Source organism: Malania oleifera, chromosome 13, assembly GCF_029873635.1.
Source record: "Malania oleifera isolate guangnan ecotype guangnan chromosome 13, ASM2987363v1, whole genome shotgun sequence".
Taxonomy (NCBI): domain Eukaryota; kingdom Viridiplantae; phylum Streptophyta; class Magnoliopsida; order Santalales; family Ximeniaceae; genus Malania; species Malania oleifera.
In genome coordinates, this window is record NC_080429.1 from 66,492,520 (window position 1) to 66,517,432 (window position 24,913).

The 24,913-nt window shown below is 33.9% G+C and overlaps 1 long non-coding RNA gene across 1 annotated transcript; it reads left to right on the forward strand.

Annotated features, from left to right (window-relative positions):
• Nucleotides 1-1,840: 1,840 nt before the first annotated feature.
• LOC131146902 (uncharacterized) lies at nucleotides 1,841-24,913 on the forward strand. The gene is made up of 3 exons (XR_009134488.1): nucleotides 1,841-10,860; nucleotides 10,959-11,052; nucleotides 24,640-24,913. It is a non-coding gene; the product is annotated as an uncharacterized LOC131146902 (long non-coding RNA).

A 24,913-nucleotide genomic window follows, 5' to 3' on the forward strand; every position in this document is an offset into this window, starting at 1 on the left:
CCTTGTTTGGCAAACACAAACCTTATATTTTCTTCTTTCATTTATTTTATTTAGTTATTTATCACAAAAAAGATGTTAGAAATTCCAAAAAAATCAAATGAAGCTATAAAAATCCCAAAAAAAAAATCTAGAAAAATGCAGGAAAAATTTTAAACTAGAGAAGTATAAAAAAAAAAATTCTTAGATATCTTTTTTAGGGTTTGATTTCATGCAATTTGGTTTCTTTTTTTGGTACTTGCATTTTATGCCTTCTCGTCCGCTTTTATGTGGCCAATTATGATGTCCTAGTTTTCTCTCTTATTTTCAAATTACCAAAATCAAAGCTTCCTAAAAAAATCATACTTCAAATTTTCATTAACATTTAAAGCCAAAATCACATCTCACTTACCTTTTGAACTTCAATCTAGAATATTTTTCAAAACTACATTCAACCTTTTCTTTTCATTTTTAAATGTCGAATTCAAGTTTTAAAAATCAAAATTTTCATTTTCATTTGGAATTCAAAGGTCTTGTTATTTTCCATTTCTTATCTTTTCCTTTCTAAATGAAATAAGCCTATGTATATTGAAAGCATCAGGTTGTCCCTTCTATCTCGAATCACGCCACCATTGGTATTTGATTTGGGCGATCAAGTGGAATATACATCTTTCATCTTATTTTTGAGTCATTTCCTTTAAAATATTTAGGCTAAAAAAGGAAGTTTTGTGGGCTACCCCTTCCATCTGGAAACCACACCATTGTTAGTATTTGGTTTGGGCACACAAGGGACCATTCCATCCCTCTATTGTTTTCTTTTCCATTTTAATTTAGCTTCCTAGGACAAACATTTGGTCAATGATGAAAACATTCTTAGAACAGATGTTGTAAGGTGCCTAAAACGTTACTTATGCATAACTAGAGTCCCAAACCCATCTTTTGTTATGTAGGTCATTAGGTTTTCTTCGTTTTCTCCTTTCCTCAAAAGATGAAGTGGTAACTCCACTTTGTCACATTCTTATCCCTCCATTCCATCCTCACCAAATTGCACATGGATGGAAATCGATGTTGATGGAAAAAATCAAGGGACCAAAGGAACAATAAAATGAACATGTTGTTAAAATGTGCCAAGAACAATAATATAAATTTCCATAAAAGCATAAGAACAATAATAATTTCATTTTACTATAGTAATTGGTGATATTGAATAATATTAATTTTTCTTTATGTAAACTAAGCATTAATAACATTGGCAGTTGATTGATTGGAGTGCTTAAGTTAAGTAGGGTAATATATTAATTTTTTTGGAAGCTCACATTAAAATGCTTTGAGACTGTATGTATTTAATGGACATAATAAGTGTATTTTAATGTGCATTTAATAATTATAAAATTAAAGTTAATATTCAACCCAAAGGAAGAAAGAACTGAAATAATTAAATTGCTAAAACTAATTTTTGAGAGTTGGAAAGTAGTGCTCTATTAATGGCCAAAACATATTTTTGTTTTTTTTAATATTTAAAACATTAAAAAGTTGAAATTTTTTGTTTCTTTTCAATTAATGGAAGCACAGAGAAACACGTCATGGTGGACTTTTTCTAGCTATGTGAAAGGTAGTCATCAAACTGGGTGTGTCAAATATCAATTGATTAAGGTCTCCCCTTACTCCCCCACCCTCTATAAATAGAGTTTCAAGGCCACCTAGGGTTTCTCATCAGTCATGGGGAATCCTAAGCATATCCATAGACATGTATTGGGATGGATGTGAAGAGAGTCTTTTTTTTTCTCTTCCTATTTTAAAATCACCTAGCTTTCATGATTATATGGTAGTGTTTTGATCAATTTAGGGTTTTAGGTGAGAGGAAGGATACTAAGAAGGTTTGGTGATAAATGAAGATAGTTTGAGGGGAATGTTGCCTGGTTCGAGACATTCATTAAGCAATATTTGTGAATGTGTCGGACCAGGCTTCATCCCTCCCAAACATGCTCATGCCATCGCTAGCATATTTGCAGCTTACGCCATAAAAAATATTGAGTTATGCTCTCTCTCTCTCTCTCTCTCTCTCTCTCTCTCTCTCTCTCTCTCTCTCTTTTCGAGTATTTGCTCTCTCTTTATCTCTCTTTCTCTAAGCACACATGCTTACACTCACAAGACTGATTCTTAGGACCTGTGTTTAATAACCCCTAATAAATAAGCATTATCAGTCCCATAGTTTTGTTTTATAATGCTTACATACTGTTACTACTTGTTGAAGGCGTGTTTTCTTTTCTTATTAGAATGGTTCCATAATTTGTGAAAGTGTTATTGCTTTTTTTTTTTCTTAATTTTTTGTGTGATTATTTCAAGTGGAGAGGATAGAAGGATGCTAGCTGGTAGTTAGACTTAGCAAGTCCTTGTGTCTATTTATCAACAAATTGTTTTTTCTAGTTTTAATTTGTGGACAACGTGTTTTCCCTTTTCTCCATCTTTTATTTTTCGCAAATCCTAGTTTTTTTTTCCATGCATTTTTAATCCCTATCATTATACTTCCTAATTATTGAAGTATATAATAATGTTTATTTTGGTTGGTTATAGGGAAAAATAATTTTTTATTCAATTATAAAAATAATACTATATTTTTTTCCAAAAGTGGTAAAAAATAGGTCTCTCAACCCTAATTTTTAAATATTTTAAGGATAATGGCACCTTGCCTCTAGTTCTCTCCTCAATCTTGAATAGGATGAAAACAAGAAAATAAGTAAAATAGAGAAAGAAAAATCATTAATGAAACTCACTAAGACTAGTATAAATTTCTGAGTCGATAACATGTTATTTTGTTTTTTTTTTTTTTGTAGGAGCTTAACTTTCAAAATAGTTATAATAATAGTAAAAAAAAACAACAACAATAGTAAGTTTAGTTGAGAAGTGAGTGACATTTCTTATTGGTGGTAAAATGGTACTCAAACATCTCACCAACAACTAGTTTGATGGTTGGTGGTAATGGAATTTCATCATACAATTATGAAATGTTGCATCAAAATTATAGGTGGCATGCCCAAGACAATGACAGTTGTGGCATAGACAAAAAATTTTGCAATAATTTAATTGGTTAAACATATAATTGTTGGCTGGTTATATTAAAAATGCCATGTTAAATATATGTTATGTTGGGCCTAATAAATAAATAGATAACAAGCTTCATTAAGAAAAAAAATAAATGAGTCTTGGACTTATAACAAGATTGGCTAGCCTATTGGCCTATTAGCTTAACCTCTATACACAAGGACACACAACAAAACATGGGAGCTCTTGGAATTAATCCACCGTAATCTTGACCTATAAAAGCCTTAAATCCTAATTCAATAGTCCCAACAAAGTACCTAAGTATCCTCTTAACTACTAACAAATGAGACTTCTTAAGTGCAGCCTGAAATTTAGTACACATACACACACTAAACATAATATTAGGTCTGCTAGCTATAAGATACAAGAGACTATCAATCATGCCACGATAAATTTTGACATCAACATGAATGCCTTGCTCATCGTTGTCAGGTTTAGTGGAAGAGCTCATAGGAGTTCCTAGAATTTTACCGTCTTCCATATTAAATTTCTCGAGCAAGTCCTAACATATTTTGATTGGCATATGAAAGTCTCATGTTTGGCTTGTTTAATATTGATTCCTAGGAAGAAGCTTAGTTCACTCATCATGCTCATTTCAAATTCGTTTTGCATGCATTTGGCAAACTCATTACACAATTCATCATTTGTAGCTCCAAAGATAATATCATCAACATATATCTGTACAAGGAGCATATGATCATTTTTAGATTTAATGAAAACTGTAGTGTAAATTTTATGCCTCTGGTAAATCCATTTTCTAGAAGAAAACCACGAAGCCTCTCATACCAAGCTTTAAGAGCTTGTTTCAATCCATAAAAGGCTTTAGACAACCGATATACGTGATTAGGATATTTATGATTTTCAAAACCTAGTGGTTGTTCTATGTAGACTTCCTTATTTATATAGCCATTCAAAAAGGCACTTTTGACATCCATTTGATATAATTTAAAATTTTTAAAAGCGGCATATGCAAGTAACATGCGAATCGCTTCCATCCTAGCCACAAGAGCATATGTTTCCTCAAAGTTTATTCCTTCGTCCTGATTATACCCCTAGGCTACTAACCTACTTTTGTTTCTAGTCACTACATTTTCACTCTTTTTGATTCTATAAACCCATTTGGTTCCAATAATAGTGTGATCATCAGGCCTAGGAACTAGGGTCCAAACTTTATTTCTTTCAAATTGATTTAGCTCTTCCTGCAAAGATAGTACCCATGATTCATCCTCTATGGCTTCCTTAATATTTTTAGGTTCTTACTGAGATAAGAATGCAAAATGACTAACCAAGTTTCTTAAGGAAGAACGTGTGACAACACCATGTGAGGGTTCACCTATGATTTGATCTAAAGTGTGATATACTTCCTTGAGCTTCAATTTGAATATTCATATTGTTATTTACTTTGAAGTATATAGTTATGAATTGTTGTACTAATCAGCTCTTTTAGGAGCAAATTCTCTGTACACAAATATTTGATTTGTATCTTGTAGATTGACGATTCCAAGGGTTGTTTGGATCGTTGGCTAAGCAAGGGGATATTGCTTAGAGAGGCGGGCTCTAGCCTATGTAAGGAGTGACTGGACGAGGGGATATCGTTTGGAGAAGGCGGGCTCTAGCCTTAACCAAGGAGTATGGTAAAGGTTTGTTCCACCCGTCAACAGAACAGGTTTAGTGAATCCTTTGGTGGTTTTGCCAAAGGCGAGGATGTAAGCTATGTTGAAGCCGAACCTCGTAAAAATCCCCGTCTTACCCTCTCTTTCCCTATTCTTTATTTTCAGTTCATATACAACTGCGTGGATGTTTAAAATATCTAAATTATACATACTACGTTTATTTGGAAATCAAGTAAACTTAAAGTCCAATTTTGATTTGGGTTGCGAAAACCGAATGGGAGTACATTGGTTACACCATATCTTGCGGAAACCATACGGGAGTACGTTACTTGGTTAACATCCCAGAGATAAATTTACCAAGAGTTTATTTGAGTTCTAAATATTTGGAAAGAGTGATTGAATTCATCTATACAGGGCTTTACATCAGCAAGCATAAAATCGCATTCACTACAGGGCTTGGTTCAAATTTGGCTAATATCCATTTTGAGTTTTTATATTACATAAGTGCTGTGTATTGGCTTGGTTGTTTGCTTTCTAATTATATATGATTGGTTTGGTTGAATGATTGGATGTTTGTATGGTTAAGGATTAAATAAAGAAACTAAGTTCTTGAGTGCTTAGGAAATTAAACAAACAAGTCACGATTTGGTTAAATGAAATAAAATAAGTTTAAGAATTTTAAAAAGGAATTAAAAAAAACTTTTAGAATCCAATTCACCCCCCCTCTTGGGAAGCTATTCCTAATTTCATAAAGGATGGCTTCTAATAAATTTACAGTCTCTAGGTAGTTCCTGAACCTCATTTTCAACTTTATTATTTTTAATGGATTTGTCATTAATCTCTGAATTCTTATCTATATTATTTTCAATGGAGAGCATCTCTAATCCTTTTATAATTTCAGTATCATCTTCATCATCTCTTTTGGAAAAAGGATTAGACTCATCAAAGACAACATGGATGGATTCAATAATAGATAATGTTCTTTTATTAAATACTCTGTAAGCCTTGTTGTGAAGTGAATAACCTAGAAAAATTCCTTCATCATATTTTGAGTCAAACTTTTCTAGGTGCTTATTATCCCTATGTACGAAGCATTTATAGCCAAAGACATGAAAACAAGAGATGTTTGGTCTATGGCCATTCCATAATTCATAGGGAGTTTTATTTAGAGAGGGCCTGATTAATATTTTGTTCATTACGTAACAGGCAGTGCTCACTGCATCGGCCCAGAAATATTTGGATAATTTGTGTTCATTAAGGATTGTTCTATCCATTTCTTGCAAGGACCTATTCTTTCTTTCAATAACACCGTTTTCTGTGGTAAGAAATAGTACCCGTGTGAACCTAGAATAGTCATCCACAATCACAAATGCATATAATTTTCCTCCAAGACTTAGAGTTTGATTAGGACCAAATAAGTCTATGTGCAGCATTTCAAGTGGTCTAGTAGTAGATATGATTTTCTTCTTCTTAAAACTTGACCTCATTTTCTTACCCATTTGACATGCATCACAAATTTTATTTTTCACAAAATGTGTTTTTGGTAAGCCTTTAACTAAGTCATTTTTCACAAGTTTTGACAGAAGATCCATGCTAGCATGCCATAGATGCCTATGCCACAACCAACTTGCTTCATTTATAGCAGAAAAACATGCTACAGGTTGTGAAGCTAAGTTATCAAAACAAGTGATGTAACATTTTTGTGATGATTAGTAGTAAAAAGAATTTTGTTATCAGATTTGTTTTCAACAATGCATTTGTCATTTTAAAAGGACACTATAACCTTTATCACACAATTGACTTATACTCAGTACGTTATGTTTTAAACCATCAACTAATAAGACATTATCAATAACTAGGGAAGGTTCCTTACCAACCTTACCTACTCTGATGATTTTGCCCTTTGTGTTGTCCCCGAAGATCATGAACCCTCCTTCCTTTGGAACAATGGACGCAAACTTGGCCTTATCGCCAATCATATGTTGTGAACAGCCGCTGTCCATGTATTACTTGTCCTTGGTTGAGGACAACCTCAGACACACCTACAAAATCATTTAAGTAACTGATATTGGTTTGAAGATAGGAGTTTCTTCCACCATTTCCTTATTAAACCACTTCTCACTTACCCAAAGTTGTCCCTTTAAGCTTGAGACTGGGTCATAAATGGCAATGATCTTCTTATATTGGTCTTTTAGGCCAGATATGGAGGGGTTATTAGGCTGAAGTACATCCTCTAGAGGGTCCCTTCACAAAATCAAGGGAGCCACTTCCTCAACACGTTCATCAATTATGTCAACATGGATAGCTTGGACAACATCGAGTGGATGTTGGGAAGTGTGAAGTACATTTAGCTAGAGTTGTATGTTTCCAAAAAACACATCTATGATCCCAATCCTACATTGAAAGTACACATTAGTTGTAGCTAAGAATGGTTGTCCTAATAGGATAGGATTCGGATCCTTGGTTGGGCCAAAAGGTTCCATATCCAAGACAACAAAGTCAATAGAATAATAGAACTCTTCGACTTTGACCAAGACATCCTCTATCACACCCTGAGGCTTTTTCACTGATCCGTCAGCAAAGCTCAATATGACGGGGGTGGACTTCTACTATTTTAAATTGAACTATTGGTAGACTGAGTACAGAAGTAGGTTCACACTTGCTCCCAAATCTAAAAGAGCCTTATCAATGGTGTAATCACCGATTACACCGGAGATGGTGGTAGCTCTGATTTTGGAGGAATGTGACCTAAAATAATTGAGATCACATGCTCATTCAACCTAACTTATTTGTTCATGTGCATCCTTGACTTATGCTTTTGTGTGCACAAGTCCTTAAGGAACTTGGCATACACAGGTACTTAAAATCTCAGGGTCTATAGGCACTAACTCAGGATCCAAAGAGCGCAAACCCAACATATACACATGCAAAACACAATCAAGACTTCAGAGTATCAAATAAAAATAAAATTAAAAAAAAAACAAAGAAAAACAAAGCTCGCAGTACTTAAAACTAGAAATTGGCTTACTACCGTAACAGAGTCTCCAGCAACGACACAAAAATTTAGTTGGCTCGCCAAGGCTGGGTCTTTAAATACCAAAGATAAAATTTATAACTGAACTAATCCCAAGTTTAGTAGAACAATGAGTAAATTGTGTATCGATCCTCAGGGACTCTAGTGTAGTTATTTACCACTTCTAGTGTAATTTACTACACTTTGTGTAAAAAGGAAAAATGTGAGATTTTGAAATTGTTTTTCTATCAATTACGAAAGTAGGAAAACTATATTAACACTAATCCTAGAAAGCAAATCTCATATTACGAATCAAGCTTAGGTTGTCATTTGCAATAGCTATGTTCGGTTAGCTATTCGTATTAGGCTAAACAGTTAAGTGAACCATTCGAGTGGCATAGGGTAACGAAGGTGCACCAATCTTCTGGTGTATGATCAGGAACCAGGGTATACCCTATCCAATGATCATGAGAACACCTATACATGAGTCATAGCTTATTATGTATAAGTGACCGAATCCTGAGCTATGCTATCCTTTATCCTAGGGTCTCATCACAATAAGAAAGATAAAAGTGCATGGAAATTAAATACATGGAATTTAAAGTGCAGGTATTTAAATCAAAGTAGTACAAGAACATGTATTGAAAAATGGCCTTAATTGTAACTCAATAGCCCGTCACTAGCAATTGAGAATACAACCAAGAGCCAGCTAATCTATGCGGCAGCACCTAGAACTTGAAGGTTGTCACAGGATTTCAAAGAATCCAAGCATGAACCAGTACAAGGAATTGAAATGAAATCAGTAAATCTACTTAAAGTAGCACCTAACGACTCTCTTTATCTGTCACTAACCAAAGAGGGGCCAAAGGGGAACACTAAGCATATAGATGAAGCTAGGTTTTATAACCAAAAGGGTTTACAATGATTCAAATTCAAATCAGGAAAGTTTTCTAGAAAATATCGTGAAGCAGTTACTTGGGCTCGCGTTTGTCGACTAGGTCACACCCACATTTTCCCTATTTGAACCATGGTTAAGACTCTTAGGAATTATAGGGTTCAGGCTTTCTCGAACTAGTTGCGCCTATAGGTACTCTTAGTCGAGCTACTGGTCGAGACCCTCGGGATCTCTAGCTCAGTTAATCTCAGGTTCTTGACTTGGTCACTCCTCGGGGTCTCCTAGTCAAGTTGTTGGTTGAACCTTGCAACATCTTATTTTCAATCTGAGCCTTGGAGTCTTCCTTTCATAACTTGGTCACCCCTTGTGTTAGCTGGTCGCACCACATAATCGAACAAGGCCTTTTGTGCTTTAATGAATTAAGGCTTTGGGGCTTTGTTAAGCATGTGATTGACTCTTTTTCTTCTCAATTACTCCCTTGGCTTCTTATATTGCTTAACTCCTCAGTTTTAACCTGATTTTCCTAAAACATGAACAAACCTTGCATAACACCGAACTATGATAAGAAAGGGTAAATACATGATAAATGAGGACAAGACATAGGTAAATGAGGGCCTAAAATAATGCATTTTAGGGACACATCACATTGCATGTGGAGTCCCCTCGTACATATATAATTTAGAATTGCATATATTGTTAATTCAGGTGTAATCCCAAGAGGGGGTGAATTGGGTTTATTTAACTTCTCTAAGATTATTTACCACTTAATTCCTATTTATATATTTAACAAATTAATTGTAGGGATTTGAAATTAATTCAAATTATTATCCAAATAAATTCAATTTTACCCAATTAATTATCCAGTGCATGTGCGGTTATTCAACATACACACATGCGAGATAGATAATGAAATGCGTTGCGAAAATTAAAATGAGTAAGGGAAGAGAGAAGGAAAACACAATTTTTATAAGGTTCAGCCAACCCGGCCTACGTCCTCGCCTTAAGCAACCCACTCAAGGATTCCACTAAATCCCTACTCCTTTAACCGAGACGGAGCTTCCCTTACATCCGCTTCTTACAAAAGGCACACCTTGCTCCTCACCCGGTTCACAACCCGATCCGTGATTACAATATAGAATTTCAAATCTGCAAAACAACTCAATGTTGCTTCTAACAAAGTTAGTGAGTATAATGGAAAGTCTAACTCATATCCATATGATAAAACTTGAAGCTCAATATGTATGTAATGATGTAATCGTTCTATGAATGATATGCTTCACAAAATTTTCTTTTGATCAAATCTCCCAAAATAATTATATAAGTAAGTGCTTTGGAGAAGTTAGGGTTTTAAATAATCTTTGGTTTAAAAGAATATGACTATTTCACTTCAAATATTGAATCCAACCAAATGAGCTCAATACAAATATGTAATTCAGTTTTTCTCCAAAAATCTAGATCGATAAGTTTTATTCCAAATATCCAAAACACAATATGATCTTTGTATATGTATATGTATACATATATATATATATATATATATGATATGTGTTCCAAAGATCAAAAACCTAATATAATATTTTTCAGAAAATATCCCTCAATAATTTATATAGTTATGAGCTCTAAGGATATTTAATCTAGTGGTTTTGTAATATCGAAAATATCGAGTCTTTAAATGAATACACACTTGAATCAAAAATATTTAACCATTGGTAAAACTTATCTCAAGTAGTGATCTTTTCAAAACAATCTATATGTATATAAGTACACTCACGATCAATCTCTTAAATAATATTCAATGATAGATTTTGGGATGAAAAAACTCTTTGAGAATAAGTAGTAACAAACAGATCGATTTACCAAACCTCAATAACAAGTTGAATGCACAACAATCGCTAGAATGCTCTTTCAAAGATCAATGTAGCCTTAACTCAGAATTGACATATAAGCTTTGAAACCCCAAGTAAGAATTCAAAAGTGTGTTCAATGCACTCCCAAGTTGTGCTAAAAGTTCAATACACTCAATCTTATGCCAAAAGTTGGGGCACTAGGGTTTAGAGGTTGATTATATAGGAAACCTTGGCCTTAGGATAAGTCCTAACTGTTGGATCAACTTGATTAAAAAATAACTCGTAATTTTTTTTACTAAATATTAAATTTTTAATCTTCTCGCAGGTTCAGACGATTGAGGATTAGAGTTCAGACGACTAAAGTTCCTAAGGTTCAGACTTCTGAAGTTGCGAGTTCAGATGAATGAAGTCAAGGTTCTGTCTTCTGATGTGTTTCTGTCTGTTTCTGTGTTTCTCAAATAAATCTTCAGATGACTGAACTTAATCTTTGGTTTTTTGAATAAATTCTTCAGACAAATGAGCTTAAACTTCACTCTCCTGAAGTTGGATCTTCAGATCACTGAGCATAGACTTCGGTCTTCTAAAGTTGATACTTTAGACTTCTAGGTAGGGACTTCGGTCTTCTGAACATTATACTTTCTTGTTTTTTTTATTTTAGTTTCAAAAATCTATTTTGCTCTCTTTCTTTGCTCTTTTATAAAATATTTTCTAGGGTTTTAAAAATGTCTTTAAGTCCATAAATATCCCCTAAAAATTTGCATGAGATGCATGAGTCCTAAGGTCAGTCTAGGGTATATTTTGAGCTTCAAATTAAATCATGTGAAATATGTAAATACATTCAATTCTAAATACTCATTCCCATGACAATCTTGAACTTGCCGCTTGCATCTTCATTATTCAACTCTTTTAGTTCCATGGATTGTGCCAAGATGTATATACTTTAGTCTTCATGGCTTCCTTGACTTTCTAGCCTTCCGTGCATGCTAAATATTGTTCCTATTCACAATCTTAATGCATAGATCAAATACCAAGTGAGTTGTTATTATTGAAATAGGATTAGACTCATAGAGTCAACAATCTCCCCTTTTTGATGATGACAAATACACGAGAAAAAATATAAAATGGGTTACGCCTAACAAGGCTCCCCCTCAAATAATGCACAAACAAATATGCAACAATATGAAATATGCTCATACACAATTAATTTTGCAACCTATTTTTGCTATAACCTGATAATCTTCTCCCCCTTTTGACATCAACAAAAAGGTGTATAACAAAACATGAGCAGACATAACCTTATATTCTTCTCCCCCTTTAAATCTTAAGGTCAACCGTTAGATTTTTAAAAATTGTAATGTGAAATGTGTCTCTTTGTGTTAAATCACTTTACCTCTCCCCCTTGTTAATGCAGAAAGTTGTGTTGTTGATTTAAATTGCATTGTGAACATACATAGTGTGACAAATTTCATAGACATGGATAAGCAAAAACAATCACTAAAGTTTAAAGATTATGTGAGAATTAACATGTGTAAGTTAATATGCTCTCATCATGATATGAGTTTAATACCAAATGTGAACAAATGTGATACCAAATGGGAACAAATGAGCCAAATTTGAAATTTTTAACCAATTGTGAATATTAAGTGATGTTGCTCCCCCTGAATTATGTCATCTAATATAATTTTAGGCAACCTCTCGACTATGCATCAAGCCTAATTCACGCCTAATTAGGATAATCCTATCCTCCACAAGTGGTTTCGTGAATATGTATGCCCATTGTTCATCTGTGCATACAAACTCAAGTGTCACATCTCCTTTTTGCACATGATCAGGAAGAAAATGATGTCTTATTTCTATATATTTTGTTCGTGAATATAATATAGGATTCTTTGATACGTTTATTGCAATCGTATTGTCACATCTTATAGGAATTGTGCCATAGCTTAATCCAAAATCCGTTAGTTGTTGCTTCATGTATAGTGTTTTAGCACAACAACTTCCCGCTGCTATGTATTCTGCCTCAACTATGGAAAGAGCAACTAAATTTTGCTTCTTGGAAAACCAAGAGACTAACAAATGTTCTAAGAAATGACATGTACCACTCGTACTCTTCCTATCCACTTTGCTACCAGTGAAATTAGTATCCGAATAGCTGATAATCTCAATAGATGTATACTTAGGATACCATAACCCAAGTTCCATGGTTCCTATCAGGTATCTAAGTATTCATATGACAGCTAACAAATGTGACTCTTTTGGTGCAGCTTGAAATCTTGCGCACAAACATACACTGAACATTATGTCAGGCTTGCTGGAAGTCAGATATAGTAAGCTACTGATCATTCCATGATAGAGCTTGACATCTACTAGCATACCTTGTTCATCTTTGTCTAATTTCAAAGAAGAACTCATATGTGTCCTTAGTATTTTTATATCTTCCATATTAAAATTTTTTAGGAGATCTCTAATGTACTTCGATTGATTTATAAAAATTCCATGTTTCGCTTATTTGATCTGAAGTCCTAGGAAGAAATTTAGTTCACCCATCATGCTCATCTCAAATTCATTTTGCATAGTGTTTGCAAACTCATTGCACAAGTCTTTATTTGTAGCTCCAAATATGATATCATCTACGTATACTTGAACTAGGAGCATGTCATCTTTCTTAGACTTTATGAAAAGTGTTGTGTCTATCCTCCCTCTGATAAATCCATTGTCCAGTAGAAAGCTGCTTAGCCTCTCATACCAAGCTCTAGGAGCTTGCTTTAAACTGTACAAGGCTTTTGTTAGTCTATAAACGTGATCTGGATTCTTATGGTTTTCAAATTCTAGGGGTTGTTCTACATCTACCTCTTCACTTATGTAGCCATTTAAAAATACACTTTTGACATCCATTTGATATAGCTTGAAATCCTTAAAAGCAGCATAGGCTTAAAGCATTCGAATGACTTCCATTCTAGCTACACGTGCAAAGGTTTCTTCAAAATTTATTCCTTCTTCCTGGTTATATCCCCGAGCTACTAGTTTTTCCTTATTTCTAACAACTATCCCATGTTCATCTTTCTTGTTCTTATATATCCATTTTGTTCCAATAATTATCTTATCCTCAGGTCTAGGAACTAATGTCCATACTTTGTTTCTCTTAAACTGGTTTAACTCTTATTACTTGGACATCACCCACGATTCATCCTTAATTGCTTCACACACATTCCTAGGTTCTTCTTGAGATAAAAAGGCAAAATGATTAATCATATTCCTAAGCGAGGATCGTGTGGCTATTGCATGTAATGGTTCACCTATTATTTGATCAATAGGATGAATCTTTATGTACTTCCATTCTCTAGGTAGTTCATTAACCTCATTTTCAATTTTATTAGTTTCAGAAGATGGTTCCTTAATTTTACTTCTCTTTTCTGAATCATTTTTAATGGATAATTTTTCAAATTCCTTATTTATCTCAATTTCATCTTCATCGGTCCTTTTAGACAAGGGATTTGACTCATTAAATACTACATGAATGGATTCTATAATGGTTAATGTTCGTTTATTATATACTCTGTAAGCTTTACTATCTAAGGCATACCCTAGGAAGATACCTTCATTTGATTTCACATCAAACTTTCCTAAATGTTCATTGTCTCTAAGCACTAAACATTTATAGTCAAATACATTAAAATATGACATGTTTGGTCTATGGCCATTCCATAATTCGTAAGGAGTCTTATTTAGAGATGGTCTAATCATAACTCCATTTAGAACATAGCAGGTGGTATTTACTGCCTCAGCCCATAAGTACTTAGGTAGTTTGTGTTCATTAAGCATAGTTTCTGACCATTTCTTGTATAGTTCTATTCTTCCTTTCAACGACACCATTCTGCTAGGGTGTTCTAGGAGTTGAAAAATTATGAGCTATTCCTAATGAATTGCAGTAGTCTTCCATGCTTTGATTTTTAAATTCTCTACCCCTATCACTTCGGATATTAGTAACAATATAACCCTTTTCATTTTGAATTTTATTACGCAGATTTATGAATTCTTCACTTACTTCATCCTTTTGACCTAAAAATAGTACCCATGTATATCTTGAATAATCATCAACTATGACGAATGCGTATGATTTTCTTCCTGAACTTTGAATTGGGTTTGGACTAAATAAATCTAAGTGTAGCATATGAAGTGGCCCAATAGTAGAGATTACTTTCTTCTTCTTCAAGCTTGTTCTTGCTTGTTTTCCTAGTTGGCATGCATCACGAATTTTATCTTTCATGAATTTAGTCTTAGGCAATCCCTTAACTAATTCTTCCTTAACAAGTTTAGATATTAAAACTATGTTTGCATGTCCTAGTCTCCTATGCCAAATCCAACTAATCTCATTTATAGTAGGAAAATAAGTAACATGTGGAGAAGCAAGGTTGTCAAGGCTAGTGGTGTATACATTTTCATGACGATCAGTAGTAAACACTATTTTGTTTTCAGATTTATTCTCTACAGTGCATTTGTCATGTTCAAATGAGACTTTATAACCTTTGTCACATAGTTGACTTATACTCAATAAGTTATGTTTCAATCCATCAACTAATAACACATTATCAATGACAAGTGAAGGTTCCTTACCAACCTTACCAAGTCCAATGATTTTACCTTTCGAGCTATCCCCAAATGTAACGAATCCTTCATCTTTGGATATGATAGATGCGAATTTAGCTTTATCTTATGTCATATGTTGTGAGCATCCACTATCCTTATACCACTTGTCCTTCGAGGAGGACAATCTCAAGCACATCTGCAGGACATAATCAGATAACTACTTTTGGTACCCAGATTTTCTTGGGTCCATGGGGGTTAGTACTAGATTCTCCTTTGAATTTCCAGGCTTTCTTAATTTTGACATCTTTATTTTTGAAAGGGCAGCCAAATTTTATGTGACCCAAACTTTTACATTTAAAACATGTAATATTTCTATGATAGTCTTTAGTTGGAACATATGATTTTGACTCTTATACAAAATATCCCATGTAGAGATGTCTCTATTTTAGATTCTCCTTCTCATTAAAACCAAGACCTTCCTTCTCTAGGGAATTTCGTTGAGCTCCAAGGAGTTTTTCAAAATTATTTTGACCTTCTGTAAATTTACAAATAATATTAGATTTGTCTTTCAAATTCTTTTCTAACTCCTTAATTTTCAAATCCTTGTCTTTCATAAGAGATGCATGAGATTCATTTTGACTTTCAACTAACTTTGAAAATTCGTTGAATTTTAATTTCAAACCATAATTTTTCTTATTCATTTTTTCAAGCATTTTAAGGGCATACAAATATTCCTAATGCAATTCATCATAAGAAAGCATGTTATTTTCATTTTTTGAATCACTTGAATAATAAAATGAAGCAGAACAAAAGGATTGTATCTCGTGGTCATCATGAGCCATCAGACATAGATTCGCAATCTCGTCATCACTGGATTCAAATTCTGAACTATTGGTACTATGAGTGTCCCAGCCCACCTTTAGAGTCTTCTTCTTCTTCTTCTTCTTCTTCTTCTTCTTCTTCTTCTTAGACACTTTCTTCAGCTGGGGACAATCCGGCTTGATGTATCCAAATTCTTTACAGTTATAAAACATGAGAGGATCATATTTTTGTTTTCTTCTGCTTGACTCTCCCTTTTCTATTTTTGAGCCCTTGAATTTTCTAGTGTATTTCTTGTTCTTTCTCATAAACTCTCCAAATTTCTTAGTGATGAGTGCCATATTTTTATCCGATTATGAATCACTTCCCTCACTGGAGTAGTGAGATAATGCCTTAAGTCAGTTAGCTTTCTTTGCTTTAATTTGCTCATTCTTCCACTCATTTATTGCAAGCTCATATGTGATGAGCGATCCAATTAGTTCATCAACAAACATCTCCTTGAGATTTCTGCCTTCTGCTATTGTAGCAGCTTTAGCTCCCAAAACTGGTGGTAGTCCCCTGAGTATTTTCCTGATCAACTCATAAGTAGGGTAATATTTACCAAGAGCATTCAAAGAATTCACGATGTGTGTGAATCTAGTGTAAATAGATTGAATAGATTCATCAGCAGTCATTTTAAATGCTTCATACTCACTAGTGAGCATGTTTATCCTACTATCTTTTACTTCCTTAGTACCTTCATATGTAATTTCTAATTTTTCCCAAATCTCTTTAGCAGAGTTACATACCATTACCCTATTAAACTCATTTACATTTAGTGCACAAAATAACATATTTAGTGTAGTAGCATTTATTTGCACTGATTTCCAGTCCTCTTCAGTATACTTATCTTCAATTTTAGGTACATTAACCTTATCAACTAATTTCATAGGGATCATCGTTTCCTTTGGAAGCAATTTTCCACACTTTCCAATCTACATTTAACAGATATATACTAATCCTTCTTTTCTAGTAGGTGTAATTTACACCACAGAAAATAGGTGGTCTAATGGACGAGTGTCCCTCACCAAATGCAGTTGCACCGATGTGTGCCATGTGATTTTTTTACAAAATGAATAGTTAAGTTTATGTAAACTTGCTCTGATACCAAATGTTAATTCCGGTGTAATCCCAAAAGGGGCAGTGAATTGGGTTTATTTAACTTCTTTAAGATTATTTACAACTTAATCCCTATTTATATATTTAACAAATTAATTGCAGGGATTTGAAATTGATTCAAATTATTATCTAAATAAACTTGATTTTACCCAATTAATTATCCAGTGCGTGTGGGGTTATTTAACGTACACACATGTGAGATAGATAATGAAATGCATTGCAGAAATTAAAAGGAGTAAGGGAAGAGAGAAGGAAAACACAATTTTTACGATGTTTAGCCAACCCGGCCTACGTCCTCGCCTTGAGCAACCCACTCAAGGATTCCACTAAATCCCTACTCTTTTAATCAGAAAGGAGCTTCCCTTACATCCACTGCTTACAAGAGGCACAACTTCCTCCTTACTCGGTTCACAACCCGATCCGTGATTACAATATAGAATTTCAAATCTGCAAAACAACTTAATGTTGCTTCTAACAAAGCTAGTGAGTACAATGGAAAACTTAACACATATCCATATGATAAAACTCTCAGTATGATGTAATGATGTAATCGTTATATGAATGATATGCTTCGCAAAATTTTCCTTTGACCAAATCTCCCAAAATAATTATATAAGTTCTTTAGAGAAGTTAGGGTTTTAAATAATCTTTGGTTAAAGAGAATATGACTATTCCACTTCAAATATTGAATCCAACTAAATGAGCTCAATACAAATATGTAATTCAGTTTTTCTCCAAAAATTTAGATCGATAAGTTTTATTCCAAATATCCAAAACACAATATGATCTTTGTATATGTATATGTATACATATATATATATATATATATATATATATGATATGTGTTCCAAAGATCAAAAACCTAATATAATATTTTTCAGAAAATATCCCTCAATAATATATATAGTTATGAGCTCTAAGGATATTTAATCTGGTGGTTTTGTAATATCGAAAATATCGAGTCTTTAAATGAATACACACTTGAATCAAAAATATTTAACCATTGGCAAAACTTATCTCAAGTAGTGATCTTTTCAAAACAATCTATATGTATATAAGTACACTCACGATCAATCTCTCAAATAATATTCAATGATAGATTTTGGGATGAAAAAACTCTTTGAGAATAAGTAGTAACAAATAGATCGATTTACCAAACCTCAATACCAAGTTGAATGCACAATAATCGCTAGAATTCCCTTTTGAAGATCAATGTAGCCTTAGCTCAGATTTGACGTATAAACTTTGAAATCCCAAGCAAGAATTCAGCAGTGTGTTCAATGCTCTCCCAAGTTGTGCTAAATGTTCAATACACTCAATCTTATGCCAGAATTTGGGGCACTAGGGTTTAAAGGTTGATTATATAGGCAACCTTGGCCTTGGGATAAGTCCTAACTGTTGGATCAACTTGATTAATAAATAACTCGGGTGTTCTCTTGCTAAAGATTAAATTTTTAATCTTCCCATAGGTTCAGACGACTGGGGATTAGAGCTCAGATGACTGAAGTTCCTTAAAACTTCAAAAAATTGAACTGGACACAGGGTCTGACGTCTGAAGTTGGGTTTCAGACTTCTGAAGTTTCACGTTCAAACGACTGAAGTCAAGGTTCAGTCTTCTGATGTGCTTCTGCCTGTTTCTGTGTTTCTCTAATAAATCTTCATACAACTGAACTTAATCTTCGGTCTTCTAAAGAAATTCTTCAGACGAATGAGCTTAAACTTCACTCTTTAGAAGTTAGATCTTCAAATGACTGAGCATAGACTTCATTCCTCTGAAGTTGATACTTCAGACTTCTGGGTAGGGACTTCGATTTTCTAAATAGTACACTTTCTTGGTTTTTTCATTTTAGTTTCAAAAATCTATTTTGCTCTCTTTCTTTGCTCTTTTATAAAATATTTTCCAAGGTTTTAAGAAAAGTATCTAAGTCCATAAATATCCCCTAAACATTTGCATGAGATGCATGAGTCCTAAGGTTAGTCTAGGGTATATTTTGAACTTCGAATTAAATCATATGAAATATGTAAATACATTCAGTTCTAAATACTTATTCCCATGACAATCTTGAACTTGCCACTTGCATCTTCATTCTTCAACTCTTTTAGTTCCATGGATTGTGCTAAGATGTATATACTTCAATCTTCATGGCTTCCATGACTTTCTAGCCTTCCGTGCATGCTAAATTTTATTCCTGTTCACAATCTCAATGTAAAGATCAAATTCCAAGTGATTTGTCATTATTGAAATAGGATTGGACTCATAGAGTCAACATATATTAATATAGGTACAAAAAATAAATAGTAAAATACATTTAAACAATAAAAAAGATCATATTTTGTTTATGCTTTTATTCATTATATGCATGTGTTCATTGCAGCATAGACTCGTTCAAGAATTATTACCATGCATACATGTCTTATCGTAAATGTAAGACAAATCAATTAATATTCAATTTATTATTAGTCATACTATCTTGATTAATAATCAATGGAACATGTTAATTATTTTTTTCATTTACGATTAGTGTTGTTTGTATTTCAACCATTCTTGAATTGACTAATGTGTGGACATTTTAGGAATTTGTATTTACATTGTTGCCATCATTCATGTTTTTTTCATTCTTTTTACGTATTTCGAGAGCGTCTCCAATTGTGTTCTTTGGGTTCATAGTGGGGTGTCGTGACAAATTTTTAATGAAAAAAGTAACATGTTCACTTCCCCCATCTCGTGTACTTGGAGAACCATGGGGAGATACTGCCAAAATTTATAATGAGTATGATTAAGGAATTTGAGCAACTGACTATAATGTAAATGCATTATTCCTTAATGGGATAGGATCTCTACCCTTTATACAAAAGGTGGTTGGTTTTAGAATTCACAGTGCATGCCTCATGAACATTACGAAATATAATCAAAATCATTTACTTGAATATGTTATAGGCTAATTAATGAACATGGATAAGAGTTAGATAAAGGCTTGGGGTAGTTTTATGCTAGAACACATAAAAGCGGTTCATGATTTCATAGAGTTCGTGCATCCTCGTGTTGACAAATCCAATAGAATAAGGTTTCCTTTGAAGAAATTCCAAAACCTAACATTTCGACACATTAATTTGGTTGGAAAACATTTACTAGACTATGTAATGGACAATAGCTAGGTAAGATGGGTGTTTCACGGTGAAGATTACAAAATTCAAAGCGATGGTGATGAAGATGAAAATGAGGGGGCCAATATTGGAGGTGGTGATACATGTTCGGATGGGTTAATCGAAATGTTAGGTGACTTGCAAAAGGGGAATGTAGTGTACACAGAGGATGGCAATGTGCCGTATATTGGTCTTGAATCTAGTTTAGTAGGTAGCATACCTTGCGATGCAAATCAATTAAATCAACTTGATAAACCATTTGCTAATCTTGTGAGGGATACAAGGGTGTTGATAGCTTCGCCAAGGCTTGGGTCCTTAACCACCAAAGATAAAATTTATAGAACCCTAACTTCTCCCAAATTCGGTAAAATAGTGAGTAAGTCGAGTGTCGATCCTTAGGGACTCAATGCACCAAAATCAATCTAATTTACTATGCAAGAAACAATCAAAAAAGGTTGAATGTTGGATTTTGCTCTTTAGAGCTACGAAAGCAAATTAACTAAGGTTGAAGTCTTTATGGAAAAGTAATTCCCCAATTATAAATCCACCCTAAGCCGTTAATTTGCAATAACTAAGGTTCAATCAATTAGCTGTAATGGGGCTTCAAAAGTTCATCCTAATATGAATGCATAGAATTAACCTTAAATAAATACAAGTAATCCGCTTGAGTAGTATAGTGTATCCAGGTTCACACCAATCGTTCAAAGCACAATTGGGAGAACTGGGTATACCCTATATAGCAAACACGGATTCCTTTCCATTAATCCCATTGCATGAACATAGATTAGGCTTGGTCCCTAAGCACTTTGATTATGAAAATTAATTCAGAAAATTTTAAATAGCATCATGCAACCAAACCCTATTATGAACAATCAACTAAGCCCTAGCTTTGCAAATCTAACTTAGGGTTTCATCAAAATTGGAGAATATGAGAAATTAGCTAGTCATTATGCAAACAATCAAACACAAAGACAAGATAATAAACAATAATGTAAACATGCCTTTCATTCAAAATCAGAATCTTCACACAAAACAAATGAAAACTACTTTTAAAACTTTTGCAATCCTAAAAATTAAATTCAATACGCGGCTTGACAGCTTGATAGCCTCCAAAACCCACCCCCATTATCTTCTAGAAGTTTAATTTTACACCCATTAGGGCTTATACACGCTCAAATTCAAATCAGGAAACAATCAGCAACAAAATCGTGACTAGATCTCCAAATCAACTGGCGTCAGCCTAGTCGCATTGCCAAGGTCTCCCAATCACACCCTGGTCGATACATTCTAGAATGCCTTCAATTATTTCTATGTTCAGTCAATGGCATTATCGACCAGGTCATGCTTCGAAGGTCTGTTGGTCGTGCCCTAGTTGAAGGTCTCTGTGAACCTGCTATTTCCTAACACTTTGGAATCTTCTAGTTCAATCTGGTCGCCCTTTACCTAGTTGAGCTGTGATTTTCACTTGGTCAATCCTTGTGCTTCCAAATTGTTGCATTAGCTCCTTGCACTATGTAACTCTTCAATTTAAACATCACATATACCACGTGTAACTCTGAACAATGGTAATTATGGAGTAAATAGAAACATCACATAGGTAAATGGGGGACCGAATAAGCATATTTAGGAACATATCACAATCCCAAACTTACACTTTGCTAGTCCTCGAGCAAAGAAAACTAAGAAAAACCTACAAAAGAGAAATAAATTCCTAACTACCTCCTCTTTCACGAAAAATAAGATTACATTTACCTCATGCAATAATGCTTTAAACCCCTAGGCGGCCCTAGTGGACGAGTTGTAGTCTCATGAGGGTTTTTAGGAAAATTCCCAAAAACTCCTATCCCAATGAATAGCAATCAAGCTCAAGCAAGTAACACAGACATACCCTTTCAAATTCGAACATATAACACCATCACAAACATGCCCCTTTACCAATACCTCCGCTATAATGACAACTCAAAGAAAATCACCCATACATACCTCAATAAGATATAGCCATTTAGATATCATAAATCTCAAATAATCAATCAACAATTCATATCCAGAGTTAATTCCATCATATAAATATTAGCATAAACAAGCATAATTAGAAGGCAAGTGTAAATTGAATGAATCATTTCACTTGGATAATCCTCATACACTATACTTGCAAAAACACTCATGAAAATGGGGTTACTCCCGTATGTGAGGAAAAACATGCATGATCAAACATCTTACATGCATCGAAGAAACAACAAAGAAAATTGAGCGAACTAGTCTCAAAGAGAACGGAATCCAACCTAATATCGAGGTGTCGGGTCCTTCACCCTAACGCTTTCTCACCTATTCGCCACTTCCTACCAAGATCACCTTAGATTGATAATTTATAAACCACACATAAATCCATTCATAGGCATCAGAACACCCGAAGAAATTTGATACTTGCAAGAATGTTGTGTACATAACCATTCTCCTTTCATCAAATTTCCATTATTCAATTTGTTTTTGGAGCAGGAATCGATATATTTTCTCATCATTTTCTTCTTTTCTTTCATTTCTACTCATCAGTTTCGTTTTCTTCTCTCTCTCTCTCTCTCTCTCTCTCTCTCTCTCTCTCTCTCTCTCTCTCTCTCTTTTTCATTGCTAGCAGGGACAAATAATACAACTTTTTAATTTCATCGTGATACCGATAGAGAAGCAAGCTCGGAAAGAAAGTTCATGAATTATTTTCATCTCCAAGGTTGGCTTAATATTCACATCTTGAGTAGGCTACAAGACCTAGGTTTATATCTCCCCATTGGACATCACCTCTAGGCTAGCAAGTGCAAATATAGATACTAGCTTTAAAAGAGTATCCTGAGAAGAATGGTTGGGTTTTGTAAACTCAGAGTTCATGTAAATAACTCCAAAAAAAAAAAAAAAAACAAAGGCTAAAAAATCTTCACAAAGGTGTCTTAGTCACCATAATTGTTCTCTCAGTGCTCACAAGGAAATCTAAGCGAAATGAATCATGTGTAATTGTGACTAAGCCTTGTAATATACCATGTAAATACAAAAACTTATATAACGTCATTAAAACTTATGAACTCACAATTAATTCTCATCGAGTTTCCCAAAATTAATACTGACTACACCTCATTAAAGTATGCATGAACAATTCACTTCTTTGTTAGCAGTCATAATAAAGCCATTAAAAGATATGTTGGCCTTACAAGGTTTAAAATCTTGTTTTGATGATAAAAAATAAGATGAACCTAACATATTTGGTTAAGTGATGTTATTTCAGGACTCAAGTATGTGAATATAAAGTCAAATGCTCATAAGGATCATTCAAAGCCTATACTTCAAAGAAAGATGATCAAATGAAGCTTAAAGAGTCAAAACATGGATTCAAAGATGATCTAATAAAGCTTGAAGATTATGAGAACATGGATGTTAAAGAGGACTTGCTCAAAACTTAAAGTATATTAAAGCTTGAAGACAAGATGAAGCTAAAGAAAGACAAAGCAAGAGAGCTCAAAGAAAGACAAGCATGAAGACTTAAGTGTTTAGAATGTCAAAACGTCATAAGAAGTCTTTATGTAAGTACTTTGTATTTAAACATTCATATTTAAATATCTTATGGAAATATGATGAAAGCTCTTCTAGGGTTAATTATGGACTTAGAGACCTGATTTCCAAACCTAGAAAATGTTTTATAAAAAATCAAAGCAAGAGAGCACAAATGATTTTAAAAACTAAAATGAAAATTTTGAAGTTGGTCTGCCCAGATGATTGAGGTGTACCCTCAGAAGTCTGAAGATGCAACCTCAGATGACTGAAGGTTTACTTTAGAAGTCTGAAGAATTAGTTTAGTCAACTAAAGATTTATTTGTTGAAACAAAGAACAGGCAGAATACCCTCAAAACCCTCAGTTTAGTTCTCTGAACTAGGACTTCAGAAGACTGATCCTGAAGTTTAGTTGTTTAACCCTGTGTCCAAACTATATTTTTCAATGCTTTAAGGAACATCAGGAGACTGAACTTGATTGTTCAGTCATATGAACACTGTTAACGGTAAAAAGTTTTAAATGTTTTGAAACTCAAATAATGGTTGCTTTTGCCCCAAATTTTCTAAAAACTTGGAAGATACTCCAAGTAAACTTAGGTAACACGAAATCACTTTTAGAAGCCTATAAATAGATTGTTTTGAAAATCAAATTACATACAATTAGAAAGAAAGAATTGAAAAATCTAAGGAAAGCTATCTTGCAATCAAAGCTGTCTCTTGCTCAACACTTTGTGCAACTGAATTGCTGAATTTCTAAAATGCCGATCATCACACTACTAAGTTCTGAGTTGCCAATTCTTATCTAGAAGGAACTTGGTGAATTCTTTCTTGAGCTTCATTGTATTTCATATTGATATTTTATTGAAGTACATAGTGATTGAATTTGTACTAATCTGCTCTATGTGAGAGTGTTATTGTATACAACTTTTGTTTCTTGTTTCTTGATGATTCCAGGTTGTTGGATCGTTGACCAAGTGTGAGGTATCGCTTGGAGAGATTTTGCTCTAGCCTATTGAAGGAGTGACCAAGTGTGGGGTATCACTTGGAGAGGCGTTGCTCTATCCTACTTAAGGAGTGTTTGAGTGTGGGGTATCGCTTGTAAAAGGTTTGTTCCGCTCGGAAACGAACGGTATAGTGGAATCCTTTGGTGGTATTGGCCAAAGGCGAGGACGTAAGCTGGGGATAAGCCGAACCTCGTAAAAACTCTTGTCTCTCTCTCTTTCCCTTA